Raw genomic sequence first — 6,723 nt, 5'->3', positions numbered from 1 at the left:
CCGTGTCTGAGTGGGTTCCATCCAGGTGGTCTGGCTTCCTCACACATTCCAAAAACAACCAAAAAGTTGACTGGGAGGCAGAGCTAATTGGTGATTCTAAATTGCCCATAGGTGTGAATGTGAGTGTGACTGTGTTAGCCCTTTGACAGACTGACCTCTCCAGGCTGTACCCTGCCTCTTGCTGGATGGATGGATGGAACTTATCATCATATCATTATAACTTCAGAGTACACCAAAATGACAGATAATGTTGTAAAAGGTTAAATCTAATAAAGTTCCTGTCTTTTTGTGTCTAGGAGTAATTGTAATTGGACAAACTCTTGAAAAATGGCCTAACCTCCCTGTCAGCACCCAATGTAGAGACCCAAAACATAACTCTACTGTAACTCATCTCTCTCTCTTAAACACACACACTGAAGCTGATGTAAGAGGATGTTTATCTCCCAGTGATGCTGATTACAGACATGCAAACCCTTACTTACTTCTTCTCTACAAATCTGAATGGAACTGAATGGTTCAGCTCCTCCAAAAAACAAACCAAAACTGCCCTGTTTGCATTTGCATGACATCTGACATTAAATTTGAAAATTTATAGTCGGACAGTCAGCGTGTGGTAACTCTAATAAAATCTTTGTAGCACAATTAGTTTGATCTTGCTTTTCTTTCCTTTCACTTTAAATATCCACTTTAAATGTTCTGCCAAAATTAGCTCAGGCTAATGAACATTTAGTAAAACTACAGTGTGTTCCATGCTAAGTCAAAGCCATGAATGGCTATCATTCTTAAACAGAAAACACTGTTTTTGCAAAAGAGTTACCCCCTGCACCTACTACAGCTTTCTTCAGGCTTTATTTATTTTATTTGCAGCAATATGCATTAATCTCATGTCAATGAAGCTTCCGTATGACTGTTCCCACCACTAACACATGACCCTACGCTGTGTTCACTGCATCATTCCATGTCTGGCACTGATCACCACCTGCACTCATGTATATATCTTTCTACGTAGCACTTTAATTCTTATTCTTATTTTTATTTTTTCATGTCTAGTTAAGCGTAATTTATGACAGTATGTTTGCACTGAAGCACTGCAGCAATTTCCTAATGTTGTAAACCTGCTCAACATTTGGCAATAAAACCCTTTCTGATTCTTATTCTGATTCTTCCAGTTGAGGACATGTGAGATGTTCTCAAACATTTATACTCATACATACTATGATTTACTGCAAAACTGCATCAACACTATGCAAGCAAATGTTTTATTTGTCTTAATGTCACTGTAAAATATTCTAATAACTACTGGCCTCTGTGCAGGAACAGAAGCCCAGTGCCCTGTCCCCCTCCCCTACACAGTGGCAAGTTTACTGTCATTAAGTCAGAGTTCGTGAGCAGTGGCAGTGTTTGTCAATGGGCTTGGTTTCCCTCTTTGGTCATAAACATCCCAGCATCATAAAAACACACAGTTATTTTTGGTTTAAGGCAGCTTTTGCTTTTAATTTGCACGTGACATGCTATGGCTTATCTCGCTGCTTGGAAGTTTTCTCAGTACGGGTGTGTCTCTGTACATCTTTGTGTGTTTGTGTGCAAGTTTATCTGAGATGATTTAGCTGAATGTCAGAGAGTTGCTGCTGAAAGATCGGTTGGGACTGCGTGCATCATGGCTGCTCACTGAACGTGTGGTTGAGAGAGGAGACCACCTTCCTCGCCAACTGCTAGGTTTCCATAGGTTATCTGACCCCTGGCAGGAAGTGTTGTGACAGGTATGGATGGAAGAACATGACTGGAAGACGGTGGTCCTTTCATTCTGTACACCGGAAACTCTACAAACGGTTACAATTAGGAAGGGCAGCACTTTGTGTGTGCGTGGATATATATGTGTGTGTGTGTACCTCTTTAGAAATCTTTGTGGGGACCAAAAACTGGAATTTTACTATACTTGTGGGGACCAAAGGTCACTTTGAGGACAAAAGTGCCTGTCCTCATGAGTTTGAAGGCATTTTTGAAAGTCAAAATGTGGTTTTAGTGTCAGGGTTACAGTTAGGTTATGGTTTAGGCTAAGGGTTAGGGTTAATCCTTCATTTTTGATGGTTAGGATAAGCATTATGTCAATTACATAACCTCACTAAGATATAAAAATGAGAATGTGTGTGTGTGTGTGTGTGTGTGTGTGTGTGTGTGTGTGTGTGTGTGTGTGTGTGTGTGTGTGTGTGTGTGTGTGTGTGACAGAGAGTGGCAACAGTTGCCTCAAGGCGCTTTATATTTTAAGATAAAGACCCTTCAATAATGCTTCCAGAACGCCAACAATCAGATGACCCCATATGAGCAAGCACTTGGAGATGGTGGAAAGGAAAGACTCCCTTTTAACAGAAGGAAACCTAAGGCAAAGCTGTCTGATTCCACAGACAGCCTGAAAGCTGAAGGCTCTGCCTCCCATTCAACTTTTAAATATTCTAGGAACAACAAGTAAGGCCGCAGTCTGAGAGTGAAGTGCTTTATTTGATCAATATGATAATATTAGGTCTTTAAGATAAGATGGGGCACAATTATTCCAGACCTAGTATGCATTGAGAAGGATTTTAAATTCAATTCTGGATTTAACAGAGAGCCTATAGAGAATGCAGCGATAGAACGGGAGAAATATGCTCTCATTTTGATGCGTTGAGAGGTTTTGAACATTTTAGTTTAGTTTAGGGTAATGGCTGACGTTGGTTTTTAAATTCTTTAAGTTTTAGTTGATTTAGTATCACAAGATTATTGTTGACTAAATCTAAAGTTAATTCAGTTTACTTAAATATGTAGTGTTTACAAAGCCTCTTATTTTCCTTGACATCAAATGCAAAATGTGTCCGTATGTCTACGCTTCTCTTCCCCACAAACATCGATGTTTTGTCATGTTTCCATGAAAAACAGTAAGCATGGGGGTAAGGTCGCTGACATACATTAACAGTATGAAATTAACAAGTGATGTGATAGTTTTGAAGCCACACAACAGCTACCTAACGTTCAGAGCACAAGGTTCTTGGTATGTTCACCAAATGCAAAGTTTTTGTGACACGTGATTATTATATGGCTTATTAGTATGACACAAATTTGTGCGTGTCAAACCTTTTCAACTTGGGTGAAAAATTTGCGTAGCTCTCCAGGTGGGGGTTAGAGAGAAGTGAGCAGAATAATAGGATTCATCATAAGTTAAAACAAATACACTACTACAACCTCCTTGTTCTGTTGGCTGCTGAGCTGCATATTCATGGGTTTCCAACATGACTGTATTCAAATCAGTAATGGGTGGTGAAACTTTGCTTGTCATTTAGTGTGAACATCACTATACAAGTTTCTCCAAATGTCTCAAGTCCACTTTTTTTACTTTTGGACCAAATGTCTGAAATGTCTGCTCCACATATCAAGCCAGATTTTTTATTTTCCAGGTAATTCCACTAAAAATGCTCCAACCGGCACTGACGGGAGAATCACAGTCAATAAGTTTAGTGGACAGCAGGTTGCATTATTTCAGGAAAACCTGATAATTAAATCAGCCACACCACTAACTCTAGCACTGAGATCAATGATATAAAAACAATTCTCACACGTTAAGGTTGTTAGGAAGTTGTTTTTCCATATCTACTAGAATGTAAACATGCTTTCAAACATCCTGGTGGATAGGTTCACTTTTGGAACCAGACTTGAGTGAACACAAGAGGGCCAAACACCCAGATTTCATTTAGAAGTGAGGTACTAGGTCTAAAAACATGCAAGAGGAACCCCCAACTTGTTCAGTGTAAAATCAAAAAGACCATAAAGGAAATAATATGCAAAATGATAACAAAAAACATGATAGGATAAAGCAATTTAATAATACAGACTGCCAGCTAGAGCAGGGCGATATGACCAAAAATATTTATCACGATATACATTTGAAAATTTGCGATAACGATATAAGTGACGATATAATTGACACTAGACAAAATACTTTACAACTCCACAACTTTATTAGTGCAAAAAAACCCCCCATCAATGTATTTTCACTTAAACAAGCAGCTGTTTTTTATGTGCATTAAAGTTATATAAAAATTTAACAGTGCAAATGCAAATTCCTCGCTGACAGTTTAACCAAAAGGCATTTCCAGTGGAAACTGGCCGACATATCCTCAGCATAACCATGTATAATATCCACAAAACTTAAAAAGAGCTTATACACACAAAATACGGCACTATTATGTTGAGGCACAGTTTGTATCACTCCGCGAGGCTGCCTACGATAGCTGTAATGCTCCGACAATCCATCAAGCGGTGCGGGTTCGTAGCTTAGCAAAGTCGTACTAAAACATTTGACAGATTTTTGAGCGCCGTGTACATAAAATTGTTTCGAGGTCAGTAAGCACAACCAGAGTTCATACATAAGGCCCATTGGATTATAAGGGGCACTGTCGATTTTCAGAAAAATCAAAGGATTGATTTTAAGTGTGCCGTATTTTCCAAAAAACACGGTAATAACGACGGCCCGCTAGCATGCGCTACCAAAAATAGTGCTTTGTTGTGTAACTGACGGATGAAAGCTACACCAGTTCCACACCACTGAAGTTGCAGCATTTTTACAAACGATTCTGGTCCATCCGCTTCATTCAACGATCTGCTTTCGCCGCCATGCTTTTTCCGCTGTGTGCGTATGAAAACAAAGGCACTGCGCATGTGCGTTTTACCCATATTCTATCACAATATTTCATTTTTCTATCGTTGCCCAACATTATTACCGTGAACGGTATGATATGGCCCAGCCCTACTGCCAGCTAATGTAAGTGACAGCCAGCCGTATAGTCTATAAGCAAATAATGTTCGTCCATCTCTACATCATTACCTTCTCTTATTTTATTTCAGCTCCAAAAAATCTCCAGGACACTGGGACAAGTACAATAAACAGCACGATTCTGGGTACTGTATTGCTCTGACAAGGATAAGTTGGTAGCAGCCGGGGTAACCAGAGGAGTACCACATCTGGGCCTCATTATCTAGTGACAGATGAGTTGTATTCTGCCGGGCGACACAGCTTGGGGCTGGGTAGAGGTGTATTCTGACAGAGGGAAATGACATCATGCAGAGAAATGATGATGATTCCTGGGCCTCGGGGAGCCATTTCTGGTCTAGAGGCATTTCATTAAGTTTCATTTTATTGGGATTGTCATTAACTGATACAGTAAAGAGAGTCTCACTGCGGTCCTGAGCTAGGTCCTTGTTGTATTTCTTGTATTTCAGAGGATCAAATACACCCGTGTGCATAAATGTGTGAATGAATGAATGCCCCTCCTCTCGTTCATCATTTTGCTATTTTCTTCCTCCTTCATGTATTCCCTTTCAAAAATGGAAATGTATGAGATTGGAGGTTTAAATTACAGTATCTGTAAAAAGTTAAATTGTGTAAGGAGAACATTGTAGGAAATGCATTAGAACTTAGACATGGGTAAAGTAAAGTAACATTGACACAAGCATGATGAGCTGCTTTCTTGCATCACTTCACTTCAAAGACTAGCACAGTCTGATGGTATGGATACCGCAGCCGCCTGTGGAGGAGCTACAAGGCATCTGTTTCTCTAAAAGCCTGAGCTACTTGTCCTGTGTGTCTGTTTGTTTATTGGTCTGTTTGTTGTTAATTTTTTGGTTTTGCAATTTCCCACAAGAAAGAGCTGCAATGTACAAGAATATTCACATGAGTTTAGGACAAGTTCATCTTTTCTTTTTTCTTTTGCCTTTAAACTAATTCTCAAGACACTAAGGCAGACACTAAGGCAGAAAAATATTTTCTAATGATCCTTCAGTCCTTTATCAGGACAAATTTGGTAACAGAACACAATTAATCGATGCTCAAAAGGGACGTACACAGACAAATTAATCATTAAGGGGATTTAGGATTGGCCCGCCCCTCCCTGAACCTGGTTCTGCCGGAGATTTCTTCCTGTTAAAAGGAGTTTTTCCTTCCCACTGTCGCCAAAGTGCTGCTCATAGGGGGTCATATGATTGTTGGCTTTTTCTCTGTATATATTATTGTAGGGTCTACCTTACAATATAAAGCACCTTGAGGTGACTGCTGTTGTGATTTGGCGCTGTATAAATAAAATTGAATTGACAATTCTAACACTCATTTTTTATCACTTTAGTGATAAGAGGAAAAAAAGGTCCCAAAACATTTGGGTGGTAGTGTATGTGATCATGTTGTAAGGATCGCGAGTATATCTGACTGAGCCAACCACGATGCAGGTGTTTTTCTGTATACAGATTGCATGTGCAAGGGCTCTAAGTACATTCTAGGGAGTACTGGTCTGAATGTTGATAGCCCTGCAAACCCAAACAGAAGCGTGGAAAGATCGGCTCTCCAAAAACGGCATGTGCCTGAACATCAAGAAGACTGAGTACCTTGAATTGGGCCCCCAGACCAACAGTACCATCACTACGAAACTCGACCAGACGCCAGACTCCGAGTCAACGCAGCGTGGATGAAGTGGCGTCAGGTCAGTGGAGTCTTATGTGACAAGAGAATGCCAATCTATCTTAAGGCAAAAGTTTATAAGTCGATTGTGCGCCCAGTGGCACTCTACGGGTCAGAGTGCTGGCCAGCGACGACCAAGCACGAACAAGCCCTGCACACCATGGAGATGAAGATGCTGAGGTGGCCTCTGGGTCTCACACGACTAGACTGAGCAAGGAACGAAGATGTCAGGAAACGATGGGGAGTGA

General features: G+C 40.3%; 1 protein-coding gene across 4 annotated transcripts in view; it reads left to right on the top strand.

The window, feature by feature from the left end:
• LOC146648722 (uncharacterized) overlaps positions 1-6,723 on the top strand; it is a 195,123-nt gene that overhangs the window by 15,636 nt on the left and 172,764 nt on the right. The gene's annotated exons all lie outside the window — the stretch shown is intronic.

The sequence above is a fragment of the Rhamphochromis longiceps genome, linkage group LG18 (genome assembly GCF_057381845.1).
Source record: "Rhamphochromis longiceps isolate RC_006_pf linkage group LG18, R_longiceps_female_GT1.1, whole genome shotgun sequence".
Taxonomy (NCBI): Eukaryota; Metazoa; Chordata; class Actinopteri; order Cichliformes; family Cichlidae; genus Rhamphochromis; species Rhamphochromis longiceps.
This window is presented reverse-complemented; position numbering and strand designations above follow the sequence as displayed.